Raw genomic sequence first — 18,064 nt, 5'->3', positions numbered from 1 at the left:
TAGTAAAAGGGGTGAATACATATACACACTACTTTCAGTTTTTTTTATTTTTTTTATTTCATTTCACCAATTTTGACTATTTTGTGTTTGTCCATTACAGGAAATCCAAATAAAAATCAATTTAAATTACAGGTTATAATGCAACAAAACAGGGAAATAACACAAGAGGTGTCACGGTCGTCCTCCTCTTCATCTGAAGAGGAGAGGCGAGAAGGATCGGAGGACCCAAATGCGGCGTGATATGTGTTCACGTTGAATGTTTAATTAAAGAAAGAACTGAACACTGAAACACTATACAAAAACAATAAACGAAATAACAACCGTGAAGCTAATGCGAGCTGCGCTGAAACAAGCCATCAACATAGACAATCACCCACAAACAAACAGTGCAACCCAGGCTACCTAAGTATGATTCTCAATCAGAGACAACTAATGACACCTGCCTCTGATTGAGAACCATACTAGGCCGAAAACATAGAAATAGACAAACTAGACATGTAACATAGAATGCCCACCCAGCTCACACCAACCAAAACATAGAAACATACAAAGCAAACTATGGTCAGGGTGTGACAAGCGGGATGAATACTGTACAGACACAGGACTTTAGAACATAAACTCTGTCTGAGAGATGCAAATTATATCATTTTAATAGTATTCATATTTGCAAATTGCGAAATACATAGGAAACGGAAGGCAGGCTTCATCAGCGCGTCACACACCACGTTGCAATGAGCTGGAGGCAGCGTGCATTTTCAAAAACATCTACTTAATTGTTTAAAAAGCTGAACGTTTTTACTACATGTTATGAGGCATGTCTTAATTCGCTTCAACCCATGTCTGTGGAGGCAATTATTTGATATCAGCTTCCTTTCATTGTCCAGTCGCCCCAAGGCACGATCCTAGTCCTATTAGCAACCCATGTAGTTGTTGCCTATTACATCTCCCCTCTTTCTACGTTTCTAATGAATATTTACATATCTTTCACGTGCGGTGCGCTTTTGACTGCGCAGTTTTTAACCGCTAATTGCATTATGGGATGAACATTCGTGCGTAGCCTACTGCCTTGTGCGCCTTGCTGCTCTTAAAACGTGAATAAATAATAGTTTATCAACATGTTAAACATTCTGATCTGTTGCATCAGACAAATTTTTTTTAAATGTTTAATGTAGTCTAGGTCTACTGGTTGTACGAATTTTGGATGTATCGTCCCACAAATGTCTCAGAGTCTGTTTGGAATAGGCTATTTATTTTCTCTACAAGCTGACCAATAGACTAGGTCAACTTTTCTACTATGGGGAATAGTGATTTTGCTGTTCGTTACTCGTCTTGTTGGCTGAGGAAAAGTAAATAACGTGGACAGTTATTCTGACAAGTTCAAAGTGCACACCGGGATTCAGAAGGACCGCACGTCGTTCCATCCGGGACTTGCACGTTCTGTTAATATGAATGACCATCATCTACATGTGATTTCTGTCATTGTCACGTTCTGTTAATATGAATGACCATCATCTACATGTGATTTCTGTCAATGTCACGTTCTGTTAATATGAATGACCATCATCTACATGTGATTTCTGTCATTGTCACGTTCTGACCCTAGTTCCTGGGTTATTTGTTTGTTTTAGTTGATCAGGACGTGAGTTGGGTGGGCATTCTATGTTTTGTGTTTCTAGGTTGGTTTTCTGTGTTCGGCCTAGTATGGTTCTCAAACAGAGGCAGATTGAATTTACGAACAGACAATCTGACAACAATCTGAACGCCCAGAGATCACTCTGACCACATTCTGACTCCAGATTGAATTTAGGAACACACCCGTAGTATAAACCAGCCTTTAGTCTTGAAATCTGTGCTTGTTTAGTACATGACCTCACATGTGAATCCTTAATGAGATGGGCGGGGCTAAAAATTAAGAAGGTGTGAACGATGTGGTTGTTTAGTACATGACCTCACATGTGAATCCTTAATGAGATGGGCGGGGCTTAAGATTAAGACGGTCTGAACGATGTGGTTGTTTAGTACATTACCTCACATGTGAATCCTTAATGAGATGGGCGGGGCTAAAGATTAAGAAGGTGTGAACGATGTGGTTGTTTAGTACATGACCTCACAAGTGAATCCTTAATGAGATGGGTGGGGCTAAAGCTTAAGAAGGTGTGAACGATGCTGAATGGGTGTAGACAAAGAAGAGCTCTCCAGTAGGTGTACCAAAACATTCAAGCACCATTTTCTCAAAAGTGAGGTTACAAGTCTATCAACTTTCAAAGCAGAATAACTTTCCCATTGTTCCTCAACTGTAGTGTATGATAATAATATATCATTTTGAAGCTCTGAGTCTCTGCTTTTATCCAATGAAAAAAAAAACACAATTTCAAAATGTTGCTACATAAGACCGAATCGAGCCGGTCGGTCACAAAACTACTTGAAGATAACAGCGCTCACTGTTGCCCCTAGTGACCGGTTTTCATTTCAGACATGGGATGCACGTTGAATACTGACTTTTAATCACGGGTGACCTGGCTCTCCACACACACAAACACACACACACGCACACGCACGCACGCACACACCCACACGCACGCACGCACACACACTTTAAGATTCTTACGACCCTAATGTGATGGTCATGTCATCTCATGCAAAGGTTAAGCTTTTAAAACAGGGGTGATGACAGTTTGCACTTCAAATCTGCTTTGTTCTATCTCTCTCTCCCCCCTTCTCTGTCTCTCTCTCACCCCTTCTCTCTCTCTCTCACCCTTTCTCTCTCTCTCTCTCTCTCTTTCTCTCTCTCTCTCCCCTTCTCTCTCTCTCTCCCCTTCTCTCTCTCTCACCCCTTCTCTCTCTCTCACCCCTTCTCTCTCTCTCTCTCTCTCTCTCTCTCTCTCTCTCTCCCCTTCTCTCTCTCTCACCCCTTCTCTCTCTCTCTCTCTCTCTCTCTCCCCCTCTCTCTCTCTCTCTCTCTCTCTCTCTCCCCTTCTCTCTCTCTCTCCCCTTCTCTCTCTCTCACCCCTTCTCTCTCTCTCTCTCTCTCTCTCTCTCCCCTTCTCTCTCTCTCTCCCCTTCTCTCTCTCTCACCCCTTCTCTCTCTCTCTCTGTCTCTCTCTCTCTCTCTCTCTCTCCCCTTCTCTCTCTCTCTCCCCTTCTCTCTCTCTCACCCCTTCTCTCTCTCTCTCTCTCTCTCTCTCTCTCCCCTTCTCTCTCTCCCTCCCCTTCTCTCTCTCTCACCCCTTCTCTCTCTCCCTCCCCTTCTCTCTCTCTCACCCCTTCTCTCTCTCTCTCTCTCTCTCTCCCCTTCTCTCTCTCTCTCCCCTTCTCTCTCTCTCACCCCTTCTCTCTCTCTCTCTCTCTCTCTCTCCCCTTCTCTCTCTCTCTCCCCTTCTCTCTCTCTCACCCCTTCTCTCTCTCTCTCTCTCTCTCTCTCTCCCCTTCTCTCTCTCTCTCCCCTTCTCTCTCTCTCACCCCTTCTCTCTCTCTCTCTCTCTCTCTCTCCCCTTCTCTCTCTCCCTCCCCTTCTCTCTCTCTCACCCCTTCTCTCTCTCTCTCCCCTTCTCTCTCTCTCACCCCTTCTCTCTCTCTCTCTCTCTCTCCCCTTCTCTCTCTCCCTCCCCTTCTCTCTCTCTCACCCCTTCTCTCTCTCTCTCTAACCTGTCCAATAAAACAATACGTATTAAACAACAAACTGCTTTGTAATCATCTCTCCTAATATAACATTAATTCCCTCAGAAAGTTGTGTAGAGAGAAGTTAAAGAACAGCTATTGTGTTCTATTGTAAAGTAAACAACCCGGTCGTCATGGAACAATGCCATGGGAGATGTACCCAGCTAACAATGAATGGCTCTGAGGACGTTACTGTGCGGTTCACCGTCTCCTCAACCGTTTCCCCTTTAACATCACACAGTACAGTTTACTGTGAGGTTTGTTTCTGAAGTTAACCATCATAACACACACTACGAAGACCCAAATGACACCCTGTTCCCCACAGAGTGCACTACTTTATATGGCTCTGGTCTAAAGTAGTGCACTATGTAGGGAATAGGGTGCCGTAGGGCTCTGGTCCAAAGTAGTGCACTATGATAGGGAATAGGGTGCCATAGGGTTCTGGTCTAAAGTAGTGCACTATGTAGGGAATAGGGTGCCGTAGGGCTCTGGTCCAAAGTAGTGCACTATGTAGGGAATAGGGTGCCGTAGGGCTCTGGTCCAAAGTAGTGCACTATGTAGGGAATAGGGTGCCATAGGGCTCTGGACTAAAGTAGTGCAATATATAGGGAATAGGGTGCCATAGGGCTCTGGTCTAAAGTAGTGCAATATATAGGGAATAGGGTGCCATAGGGCTCTGGTCTAAAGTAGTGCAATATATAGGGAATAGGGTGCCATAGGGCTCTGGTGGTAGTGGGTGACTACTGACTAGTGTTAGTGACCACCGTGGTCAGACTGACTGACTAGTGTTAGTGACCACCGTGGTCAGACTGACTGACTAGTGTTAGTGACCACCGTGGGTGACTACTGACTAGTGTTAGTGACCATCGTGGGTGACTACTGACTAGTGTTAGTGACCACCGTGGGTGACTACTGACTAGTGTTAGTGACCACCGTGGGTGACTACTGACTAGTGTTAGTGACCACCGTGGGTGACTACTGACTAGTGTTAGTGACCACCGTGGGTGACTACTGACTAGTGTTAGTGACCATCGTGGGTGACTAATGTGAGAACCTAAGTTGAGTGCCCTTGTCTACTTCCTTTCCTATTATTAAAGAGAGGGGTCGTAAATCTGAGAAGAACAGAGACAGAGAGAAGGAGAGGAAGTGGGGAGAGAGAGAGGAAGTGGGGAGAGAGAGAGACAGAGAGTATATATATATATACCTTGTATATTATCGACCTCACTTGCTTTGGCAATGTTAACACATGTTTCCCATGACAATAAAGCCCCTTGAATTGAATTGAATTGAGAGAGAGAGAGAGAGAGAGAGAGAGAGAGAGAGAGAGAGAGAGAGAGAGAGAGAGAGAGAGAGAGAGAGAGAGAGAGAGAGAGAGAGAGAGAGAGAGAGAGAGAGAGAGAGAGAGAGAGGAAGTGTGGAGGGAGAGTTAGTGTGTGAGAGAGAGAGAGAAAAAAAGACACGGAGAGAGAGAAAGAGAGAGAGAAAAAATGACACAGAGAGAGAGAGAGAGAGAGAGAGAGAGAGGGGGGAGGGGTTGTGGTCTGACCATTCTCCTTTCCAGAAAGCAGGAAGCATCCTTCTCCTCCACACACCCTTGTTTACATCGGGGAGGCATATTTACCAGGACAACTGAGTGGTGGTGGAGAGAGGGAAGCGTGGGAAGAAAGATAGAAGAGAAGAAGAAAGAGGGAGAGAGGGAAGCGTGGGAAGAGAAGAAGAAAGAGGGAGAGAGAAGCTAGATAAGTATTACTGCTGGGAATAAACAGACTACTACTCTATCTGTCTGTCTGTCTGTCAGTCAGTCTGTCACTCACACTGTGAGGTTGACACACACACACACACACACACACACACACACACACACACACACACACACACACACACACACACACACACACACACACACACACACACACACACACACACACACACACACACACACACACACACACACACACACACACACAGCTATGTAAAAGGAAGCAATATGGCCAGAGGGTTAATAACAGCTCAGTAATCTGGCTGGGGGCCAGTAACATCCAATCGGACTGCATCGTGAGATAACACACAGCCAATGGCAACACACAAACACACAGACCCACAAACACTGCTAGGTGGCAACCGCTCAACTACTCTGCTGATAAGACGGAGTAGAGCTCATTAAAGAACCCCGCCAGCTAGAGAGACGCGCTCCAGAGGTGTGTGTGTGTGTGTGTGTGCGTGTGTTTGTGTGTGTGCTTCATTACACCATAACAGCCTCTACTAATATAACCATCATTACACCATTGATAACAGCCTCTATTAATATAACCATCATTACACCATTGATAACAGCCTCTACACCATTGATAACAGACTCTACACCACAGATAACAGCCTCTACTAATATAACCATCATTACACCATAGATAACAGCCTCTACTAATATAACCATCATTACACCATAGATAACAGCCTCTACTAATATAACCATCATTACACCATTGATAACAGCCTCTACGAATATAACCATCATTACACCATAACAGCCTCTACTAATATAACCATCATTACACCATAACAGCCTCTACTAATATAACCATCATTACACCATAACAGCCTCTACTAATATAACCATCATTATTACTAGTATAACCATCATTATTACTAGTATAACCATCATTATTACTAATATAACCATCATTATTACTAGTATAACCATCATTATTACTAATATAACCATCATTATTACTAATATAACCATCATTACACCATAGATAACAGCCTCTACTAATATAACCATCATTACACCATAGATAACAGCCTCTACTAATATAACCATCATTACACCATAACAGCCTCTACTAATATAACCATCATTACACCATAACAGTGAGGACTCGGTCTAGACTCTGTCTCGGACAGTGAGGACTCGGTCTTGACTCGGTCTATGACAGTGAGGACTCAGTCTTGACTTGGTCTATGACAGTGAGGACTCAGTCTATGACAGTGAGGACTCGGTCTTGGCCTGGTCTATGACAGTGAGGACTCGGTCTTGACTTGGTCTATGACAGTGAGGACTCAGTCTATGACAGTGAGGACTCAGTCTTGACTCGGTCTATGACAGTGAGGACTCGGTCTTGACTTGGTCTATGACAGTGAGGACTCAGTCTATGACAGTGAGGACTCGGTCTTGGCCTGGTCTATGACAGTGAGGACTCGGTCTTGACTTGGTCTATGACAGTGAGGACTCAGTCTATGACAGTGAGGACTCGGTCTTGGCCTGGTCTCGGACAGTGAGGACTCGGTCTTGACTTGGTCTATGACAGTGAGGACTCGGTCTTGACTCGGTCTATGACAGTGAGGACTCGGTCTTGACTCGGTCTATGACAGTGAGGACTCGGTCTTGACTTGGTCCATGACAGTGAGGACTCGGTCTTGACTCGGTCTATGACAGTGAGGACTCGGTCTTGGCCTGGTCTATGACAGTGAGGACTCGGTCTTGACTTGGTCTATGACAGTGAGGACTCAGTCTTGACTCGGTCTATGACAGTGAGGACTCGGTCTTGACTTGGTCTATGACAGTGAGGACTCAGTCTATGACAGTGAGGACTCGGTCTTGGCCTGGTCTATGACAGTGAGGACTCGGTCTTGACTTGGTCTATGACAGTGAGGACTCGGTCTTGGCCTGGTCTATGACAGTGAGGACTCGGTCTTGACTTGGTCTATGACAGTGAGGACTCAGTCTATGACAGTGAGGACTCGGTCTTGGCCTGATCTATGACAGTGAGGACTCGGTCTTGACTTGGTCTATGACAGTGAGGACTCGGTCTTGACTTGGTCTATGACAGTGAGGACTCGGTCTTGACTTGGTCTATGACAGTGAGGACTCGGTCTTGGCTCGGTCTATGACAGTGAGGACTCGGTCTTGGCTTGGTCTATGACAGTGAGGACTCAGTCTTGACTCGGTCTATGACAGTGAGGACTCGGTCTTGACTTGGTCTATGACAGTGAGGACTCAGTCTATGACAGTGAGGACTCGGTCTTGGCCTGGTCTATGACAGTGAGGACTCGGTCTTGACTTGGTCTATGACAGTGAGGACTCGGTCTTGGCCTGGTCTATGACAGTGAGGACTCGGTCTTGACTTGGTCTATGACAGTGAGGACTCAGTCTATGACAGTGAGGACTCGGTCTTGGCCTGGTCTATGACAGTGAGGACTCGGTCTTGACTTGGTCTATGACAGTGAGGACTCGGTCTTGACTTGGTCTATGACAGTGAGGACTCGGTCTTGACTTGGTCTATGACAGTGAGGACTCGGTCTTGGCTCGGTCTATGACAGTGAGGACTCAGTCTTGACACGGTCTATGACAGTGAGGACTCGGTCTTGGCCTGGTCTATGACAGTGAGGACTCGGTCTTGACTCGGTCTATGACAGTGAGGACTCGGTCTTGACACGGTCTCCGACCGTGAGGACTCGGTCTTGACTCGGACAGTGAGGACTCGTAATTTCTACCCGAGACCAGAGGAGTAAAAAACGCTACATGATTCCATTCAGTCAGCATAAAAACCTCTTCTCCAGGCCAAATATAAAACACTCCTTTCTTCAAACATGAATATTTGAACAGCCTTGATCTATTATAGACACGTGTGCTCAGTGGTGGACCTATAGGCCTTCAGTGTGACAGGTTGTCAACCGTAATACCAACACACTCATGTAGGAGAGGACACTTTCTGTAAAAACACACAGGACCAGTGGTGTAGTGGAGGGTATATTCAGGTATAAACTCTATACCCACTTTCTCTTCAAAGTAGTATGGTGAAGGTATACGACTTATCAATTATGTAGTACAATAGAGAAATCGTGCACAAAAAAATTGCCTTTCGCAATCGCAAAAGCACGTGAAATATATTAACATGCGCGTCACACACAGCCTAGTTTCAGTGGAATATCGTCTGCAGGCAGCCAGAGTGTTCAGCTCTCAGCTGGGTTTGGCATGGAGCAGCTCTCAGCTGGTTTTGGCATGGAGCAGCTCTCAGCTGGTTTTGGCATGGAGCAGCTCTCAGCTGGTTTTGGTGTGGAGCAGCTCTCAGCTGGTTTTGGCATGGAGCAGCTCTCAGCTGTTTTTGGTATGGAGCAGCTCTCAGCTGGTTTTGGCATGGAGCAGCTCTCAGCTGGTTTTGGCATGGAGCAGCTCTCAGCTGGTTTTGGTATGGAGCAGCTCTCAGCTGGTTTTGGTATGGAGCAGCTCTCAGCTGGTTTTGGCATGGAGCAGCTCTCAGCTGGTTTTGGCATGGAGCAGCTCTCAGCTGGTTTTGGCATGGAGCAGCTCTCAGCTGGTTTTGGCATGGAGCAGCTCTCAGCTGGTTTTGGTATGGAGCAGCTCTCAGCTGGTTTTGGTATGGAGCAGCTCTCAGCTGGTTTTGGCATGGAGCAGCTCTCAGCTGGTTTTGGCATGGAGCAGCTCTCAGCTGGTTTTGGTATGGAGCAGCTCTCAGCTGGTTTTGGTATGGAGCAGCTCTCAGCTGGTTTTGGCATGGAGCAGCTCTCAGCTGGTTTTGGCATGGAGCAGCTCTCAGCTGGTTTTGGCATGGAGCAGCTCTCAGCTGGTTTTGGTATGGAGCAGCTCTCAGCTGGTTTTGGCATGGAGCAGATCTCAGCTGTTTTTGGTATGGAGCAGCTCTCAGCTGGTTTTGGCATGGAGCAGCTCTCAGAAGAATGACATCGGTAGCCGGTAGGGTAGGAAAGACGTTTCAACTGATGATATCTACTAGTAAATGCTAACTAAGACAACAATGGGTATACAAACTAGGTATTGTTCATAACTGAGGGAGAGCGAGAGAGGTCAGTAGGACTGTACAGTTCCCTAATGCAAGAGGAGTCCCGTGGTGTTCTACATATTTGCAGAAATCTATTCAGGTGTATCTTTGATAGACGAGCTGTTGCAACTGCCTGTAAACACACAGTCCAGTTCAAAGTGAATGATGACAGGCCCTACTTCCTGTAATTTTTTTTTATTTTTTATTTAACCTTTATTTAACTAGGCAAGTCAGTTAAGAACAAATTCTTATTTTCAATGACGGCCTAGGAACAGTGGGTTAACTGCCTGTTCAGGGGCAGAACGACAGATTTGTACCTTGTCAGCTCGGGGGTTTGAACTTGCAACCTTCCGGTTACTAGTCCAACGCTCTAAACACTAGGCTACCCTGCCAACCCAAACTGATCACTGAGAACTACAGTAATGTACCAGTTTCCAGGATCACTGGGGACTATAGTAACAGTAATGTACCAGTTTCCAGGATCACTGAGGACTATAGTAATGTACCAGTTTCCAGGATCACTGGGGACTATAGTAACAGTAATGTACCAGTTTCCAGGATCACTGAGGACTATAGTAATGTACCAGTTTCCAGGATCACTGGGGACTTTTGTAATGTACCAGTTTCCAGGATCACTGGGGACTATAGTAATGTACCAGTTTCCAGGATCACTGGGGACTATAGTAACAGTAATGTACCAGTTTCCAGGATCACTGAGGACTATAGTAATGTACCAGTTTCCAGGATCACTGGGGACTATAGTAATGTACCAGTTTCCAGGATCACTGGGGACTATAGTAATGTACCAGTTTCCAGGATCACTGGGGACTATAGTAACAGTAATGTACCAGTTTCCAGGATCACTGGGGACTATAGTAATGTACCAGTTTCCAGGATCACTGGGGACTATAGTAATGTACCAGTTTCCAGGATCACTGGGGACTATAGTAACAGTAATGTACCAGTTTCCAGGATCACTGGGGACTATAGTAATGTACCAGTTTCCAGGATCACTGAGGACTATAGTAATGTACCAGTTTCCAGGATCACTGGGGACTACAGTAATGTACCAGTTTCCAGGATCACTGGGGACTATAGTATTGTACCAGTTTCCAGGATCACTGGGGACTATAGTAATGTACCAGTTTCCAGGATCACTGAGGACTATAGTAATGTACCAATTTACAGGATCACTGGGGACTACAGTAATGTACCAGTTTCCAGGATCACTGGGGACTATAGTAATGTACCAGTTTCCAGGATCACTGGGGACTATAGTAATGTACCAGTTTCCAGGATCATTGGGGACTTTTGTAATGTACCAGTTTCCAGGATCACTGGGGACTATAGTAATGTACCAGTTTCCAGGATCACTGGGGACGTTTGTAATGTACCAGTTTCCAGGATCACTGGGGACTATAGTAATGTACCAGTTTCCAGGATCACTGAGGACTATAGTAATGTACCAGTTTCCAGGATCACTGGGGACTATAGTAATGTACCAGTTTACAGGATCACTGGGGACTATAGTAATGTACCAGTTTCCAGGATCACTGGGGACTATAGTAATGTACCAGTTTCCAGGATCACTGGGGACTATAGTAACAGTAATGTACCAGTTTCCAGGATCACTGGGGACTATAGTAATGTACCAGTTTCCAGGATCACTGGGGACTATAGTAACAGTAATGTACCAGTTTCCAGGATCACTGGGGACTATAGTAATGTACCAGTTTCCAGGATCACTGGGGACTATAGTAACAGTAATGTACCAGTTTCCAGGATCACTGGGGACTATAGTAATGTACCAGTTCCCAGGATCACTGGGGACTATAGTAATGTACCAGTTTCCAGGATCACTGAGGACTACAGTAATGTACCAGTTTCCAGGATCACTGGGGACTATAGTAATGTACCAGTTTCCAGGATCACTGGGGACTATAGTAATGTACCAGTTTCCAGGATCACTGGGGACTATAGTAATGTACCAGTTTCCAGGATCACTGGGGACTACAGTAACAGTAATGTACCAGTTTCTAGGATCACTGGGGACTATAGTAATGTACCAGTTTCCAGGATCACTGGGGACTATAGTAACAGTAATGTACCAGTTTCCAGGATCACTGGGGACTATAGTAATGTACCAGTTTACAGGATCACTGAGGACTATAGTAATGTACCAGTTTCCAGGATCACTGGGGACTATAGTAACGTACCAGTTTCAAGGATCACTGGGGACTATAGTAATGTACCAGTTTCCAGGATCACTGGGGACTATAGTAATGTACCCGTTTCCAGGATCACTGAGGACTATAGTAATGTACCAGTTTCCAGGATCACTGGGGGCTATAGTAATGTACCAGTTTCCAGGATCACTGGGGACTATAGTAACAGTAATGTACCAGTTTCCAGGATCACTGGGGACTATAGTAATGTATCAGTTTCCAGGATCACTGGGGACTATAGTAATGTACCAGTTTCCAGGATCACTGAGGACTATAGTAATGTACCAGTTTCCAGGATCACTGGGGACTATAGTAATGTACCAGTTTCCAGGATCACTGGGGACTATAGTAATGTACCAGTTTCCAGGATCACTGAGGACTATAGTAATGTACCAGTTTCCAGGATCACTGGGGACTACAGTAATGTACCAGTTTCCAGGATCACTGGGGACTACAGTAATGTACCAGTTTCCAGGATCACTGGGGACTATAGTAATGTACCAGTTTCCAGGATCACTGGGGACTATAGTAATGTACCAGTTTCCAGGATCACTGGGGACTATAGTAATGTACCAGTTTCCAGGATCACTGCACTGAGGATTGTAGCAGCCAGGCATCAGCTGTTTGGACAGAAAGAAGCTAGAACGGACACACACACACACACACACACACACACACACACACACACAAACAAGGCCAAATCCAATCATCGAGGAATCAAAGCATAACAGGAACAGGTGCATTTCTCTCTTTCACACAAACTATAATCAATTTGGCAGAAAGTGACAGAAACAAAGAGAGGGGGGGGGGGGAGAGAGAGAGAGAGAGAGAGAGAGAGAGAGAGAGAGAGAGAGGGGGAGAGAGAGGGAGAGAGAGAGAGAGAGAGAGAGACAGAGAGAGAGAGAGAGAGAGAGAGAGAGAGACAGAGAGAGAGAGAGAGAGAGAGGGAGAGAGAGAGAGAGACAGAGAGAGAGAGAGAGAAAGAGAGAGAGAGGGGGAGAGAGGGAGAGAGAGAGAGAGAGAGAGAGAGAGAGAGAGAGGGAGAGAGAGAGAGAGAGAGGTGGAGAGAGAGAGAGAGAGAGAGAGGGGGGGGGGAGAAAGGGAGAGAGAGAGGGAGAGAGAGAAAGAGAGAGAGAGAGAGAGATTGAGATTGAAATACTCTTTATTGGGTCTGGGGGCCCACCACACAATAAATACTCATACAAAACCACAGTTACACATCAATTAAAAACACAACTCCAATTCCTCCTCCACAGTAACAAAACACAACAGCCTCTGAATACCCCATATACTCAAAAACAGATCAATATTGTTGACAAGTTTATAATAAGCAAACTCAACCCTTAGTCTCGCTGCCAACATTCCCTCCAGCATTCCCACCACATCCACAGACCCCTGTCCCCGAATGCTGTTCTTTCGGGTCTTCCATATCGCTAATTTTGCTGCCCCTAACACAAAATTAAGCAACACAACTACACCCTTTTGACTGAACCTGTACTTTGGCCCAAATATATACAGTTGGGAAGAGAAAACCTCTCCCAACGTTGAGAACCAATCAGTGATCAGATCAATCATCCCAACCAACCTGGGACACAGTAAAAACAGATGTGCCAGAGATTCATCTTCAGCACAGAATGGACACCCCTCCCCAACAGTAGGGTCCAGGTGTACCAGATGCATGTTGGTGGCTATAGCTCCATGTATTATCCTCCATTGGAGGTCAGCTGTCCTCTTATCAATAGGCAGTTTATACAATGATCGCCAACAGCCTTTTGGAGAAGCACCTGGACCAAGCACATCCGCCCACCTCGTCGATTTTACCCCTTCCAGGGAAGAGGCATGGGACACCTTCACACATGTTCTGTACATAGCCTTCTTTCCCACCTCGTTGAACTCCCCCAGCTCCGGGGTATCGAAGGAAAGCAGCATCCCCGCGTCCTCCTCAAATGCCCCCATCGCAGCACTAACAATCAGTGCAGGGAACACATAATCCAGACCCTCCTTCCACCGATCAGAATTGGAAATGTCAGTCACATACTGCAGATGAAGCACTGGCAAGGAGTCGCAGACCTCATCGACGACCTTCCTCAGTAGGCGAGATGATCGGATCCCCGCTCTTTCTCTCAGCTCCTCCAATCTGCTCCTGCTCCGCATCAGATGACCCAGCTTGGTACACCCCACGCCTAATAGGCATGAACGTAGGCTAGCTGAAACCAGAGCACGGGACTGGATGGCAGTGTTATGAAAAAGAGGCTCTTCAAAAAGCCACATCCCTGGTGGCGTGCCGGTCTTACGGGACTTGACAAAGACTCTCCAAGCCTGCATAACAGACTCATAAAATGGAGTCAGGCCAGTCAAATCACCCCCCTCCAGCTTTAAGAGGAAAATATGTTTGTCTAAGCCCAAACAGCCCGCTCTCCTCATCAATATGTAGGCTGTTTCAACCCAGCTAGAACAGTCTCTGTACAACAATCTCTGAACTGCTTGGAGCCGGAAAGCCGTGATCCTAGAGGAAATGTCCACCAGGCCTTGCCCACCCTCGTGCAGTGGCAGATACAGGGCTGCAGCTTTGATCCAGTGTTGTCCAGACCAGAAGAAATTGACAAGGGTCCTCTGAAGCTCTTGTATCAGACCCTTTGGTGGCTGTAAAATCATTAGTCTGTGCCACAGGGTAGAAGCAGCAAGATTATTAGCTACCAGGACCCGTCCCCTATAGGACAGCTGGGGCAACACCCATTTCCACCTTGACAGTCTGGCACACACTTTCTCCACTACACCCTCCCAGTTCTTTTTCTGAAAGACATCGGAGCCTAGAAAAACTCCCAAAGTCTTCATTCCATCTCTGCCCCACTGAAGCCCCCCTGGTAACCGTGGAGCGGACCCCATCTGAAGCTGACCTGCCCACAGCGCTTCACTCTTTCCCCAATTGACTCTAGCTGAGGAGGCCCCCTCATACACCTTTAAAGTGTTTGAGAGAACCTTAACATCCTCACCCCCTGTAATAAAAACGATCACGTCATCTGCATACGCAGACAGTGCTATCGTGGGACCCTTCATTACACCTGGCACAGAGAAACCAGTAAGCTTCGCTCTTAAAAAACAAAGCATTGGTTCAATCGCCAGACTATATAACTGCCCTGAAATTGGGCATCCCTGCCTGATGCCCCTTTCGACAGGGATGGGGCAACTCAAACCACCACCAACCTTCACCATACACGAGGCTCCAGCATACAGTAAATTCACCCAAGACAGAAAAACATCCCCAAACCCAAAGGCTTTCATTGTTTTAAACAAGTACTGGTGGTCCACACGATCAAAAGCCTTCTCCTGATCCAACGAAAGTAAACCCACATTTACAGCAGACAGTTTACAAATGTCTAAAACATCTCTTATCAGAAACAAGTTGTCAACAATAGAGCGATCAGGTACACAGTAGGACTGGTCCTTGTGGATCAACAATCCCAGATAGTCTTTCAACCTGTTTGAGAGACATTTAGAAACAATTTTGTATTCTGCGCACAGCAAGGCAACAGGTCTCCAATTTTTTATGAGAGCCAAATCCCCCTTTTTTGGCAACAGTGAAAGCACCGCACGTTGACAGGATACAGGAAGAGAACCCTCATGAAAAGATTCACACACCACTTCATAAAAATCCTCCCCAATAGACCCCCAAAAGTGCTTGTAAAACTCAGATGGTAAACCATCGATGCCAGGGGCTCGGCCTGTTGAGAGCTGCATAACTGCTGTGGACAGCTCTTGCAGTGTAATATCAGCGTCCAATGCGACTCTCTGCTCAGGTCCCAATTGAGGAAGACCGTGTAACAACTGTTCAGTACATAAAGAGTCACAATCCTCCGCCTTATAAAGGGATGAGTAAAAATCCACGGCATGTTGACGCATTTCAATATCATTCGTGGTCACCTTCCCATCAGGGAGACGAAGGCAGACCATCTGTTTGCGTTGAAATTTCGACTGTCCTAGGTTGAAAAAAAAAGCGCTAGGAGCATCCATATCCTTGAGGGAAGCGAAACGAGACCTAATCAAGGCACCCTTCACTCTTTCATGCAGAAACGACCTCAGTTCATGTCTCTTGTCCTGTAAGTTCATGACTAGTCCAGGGTCGTTCTGAGTGAGCAGCTTCAATTCAGTAGATTTGATGTCCTGTTCAAGGGCCTTGATAGTCTCTTTAACCTCAATTTGAGACAGAGCAGTATACTGTTGACAAAAAACTCGTATTTGGGCCTTCCCAACCTCCCACCATTGTCTCAAGGACTCAAAATTCCCTTTTATACCCCTCCATTTTTCCCAAAACAACAAAAACCTGTCACAAAACATGACATCATGTAACAATTTAACATTAAAATACCAGTAAGGCGATGACCGTCGTGGACAGGACAAGTGAATATCAACAGTAACAATATGATGATCAGAGAAACCCACAGGAGTAATGGCACACTTTCCAACCCTACTACAGTAGTGATCAGATACATACAACCTGTCTAACCTTGCTGCACTGACACGACCTTCATTCATTTTTAGCCATGTGTACTGCCTAACTTTTGCATTCCTTACTCTCCACACATCAGAAAGCTCAAACTCAGTTAATAGGCCAGACAGGCAAGTGGCTGACCGCAGGTGAGGTTCTTCAGCGGTGCGATCAACAGTAAAATCCACTGTACAGTTCCAGTCACCCCCTAAAACCATACACCCCTCTTGGTCACACTGTCTTAAGGTTTCCTTTATTTGATCAAATACAGCAATACGCTCTGTACCCTCATTCGGAGCATAAACATTCAAAAAAACAAACAGAAACCCCATAACATCCACCTTGACCAATAAAACCCGACCCTTGACAATCTCTGTTGTAGATACCACAGTCACCCCTAAGCCTGAGGAAAACAAGATGGCCACCCCAGCACTGAAATTAGTACCATGACTGAGTACATGCTGCCCCTCCCACCACATACCCCAGTCAACCTCATTTTCCTCATCACTATGTGTCTCCTGTAGGAAAACTACATTAAGCCTTTTCTGTTTTATTACTTCTAGTACCCAAGCCCTCTTAGTCCTGTCCCTTCCCCCATTAATATTGAGAGAACCTACCCTTAGTACCTCCATATAGAAAAGAGAAAAGAAAAGCAGAAGAAACCACAGAGAAACCAACGAGAAAAAAGACACCCTATGAAGCATGATCATCATCATTATTTTTCTTTCTTCTCTTAACCTGAACACGTTTCCCACCACCTTTTGCTGCTGCAACAGCAGTAATAAATTTCCTCAAGCGAAACCGCTTCTTCTCACTCAATTGGTCTAACCCCACCGTCTTCTGTAACATCACAGCTGACCTCACAAACTTATCAACATCAAAATAATCTGCCAATTTGACAGATTTCCCAAAAGTCTGATCCAGAAACTCATTTACCTCCTCTAGATCATAAACTGAGTCCTCACCAGCAGCTGTCATATCTAAAGAGATATCCATATCATTCTCCTGATCTTCAGCTGAGACCACAGACAACTGACTCCCCTCTACCACATCCCTTTCAACACTCCCCACTTGCACCTCATCACTCGTACCAGGCATCTCCTCCACTACCTGGGAGACTAGCCCCACCTGAACATCACTACTCATAGTAGTCATCTTCTCCACTAACTGGGAGCTTAGCTCCACATGAACCCCAGCACTCGTAGTGGGCATCTCCTCTACTGCCTTGGAGCTTAGCTCCACATGAAAACCCTCATGTACCTCATTACTCGTAGTGGGCATCTCTTCCACTACCTGGGAGCCTAGCTCTACATGAACCCCAGCACTTGTAGTGGGCATCTCCTCCACTACCTGGGAGCCTAGCTCCACATGAAACCCCTCCTGAACCTCATTACTCGTAGTGGGCATCTCCTCCACTACCTGGGAGCCTAGCTCCACATGAAACCCCTCCTGTACCCCGTTACTCACAATGGGCATATCCTCCACTACCTGGGAGCCTAGCTCCACATGAACCCCCTCCTTTACCCCAGCACTCATACTGGGCACCTGCTCACCAGTCTGAGGAACTGGCTCTTCAGATACATCCTTACCTTCTACAACAATACTTTTCTGTAGCATAACATTTCCCTCTAATACAAGTTGCAACCCCGTGCCCTCAACGGGGATAACTTGTTCCTCAGCACCAGGTGCTTGTGGCTGCTCTGCCGCTGTCGGCCCACCTCTCCCTACATCAGTGGGCCCAGGCGTTATGAGGACCACCTGCGCCCCTCCCTCGGCCTTCTCCCTTTTCGGGCAAGCATGTCGCTTATGACCAACATCCCCACACTCAAAACACCGTTGACTACCCGTACTAGCATAAGCCATATACAATCTATTGTCATACTTGACTTTAAACGATA

At 46.1% G+C, this 18,064-nt stretch overlaps 1 protein-coding gene across 1 annotated transcript in view; it reads right to left on the bottom strand.

The window, feature by feature from the left end:
• The window catches only part of LOC139375518 (adhesion G protein-coupled receptor L3-like), a 161,510-nt gene that overhangs the window by 129,127 nt on the left and 14,319 nt on the right, over positions 1–18,064 (bottom strand). The gene's annotated exons all lie outside the window — the stretch shown is intronic.

This window comes from Oncorhynchus clarkii, chromosome 19 (assembly GCF_045791955.1).
Source record: "Oncorhynchus clarkii lewisi isolate Uvic-CL-2024 chromosome 19, UVic_Ocla_1.0, whole genome shotgun sequence".
In the NCBI taxonomy this organism is placed as follows: domain Eukaryota; kingdom Metazoa; phylum Chordata; class Actinopteri; order Salmoniformes; family Salmonidae; genus Oncorhynchus; species Oncorhynchus clarkii.
This window is presented reverse-complemented; position numbering and strand designations above follow the sequence as displayed.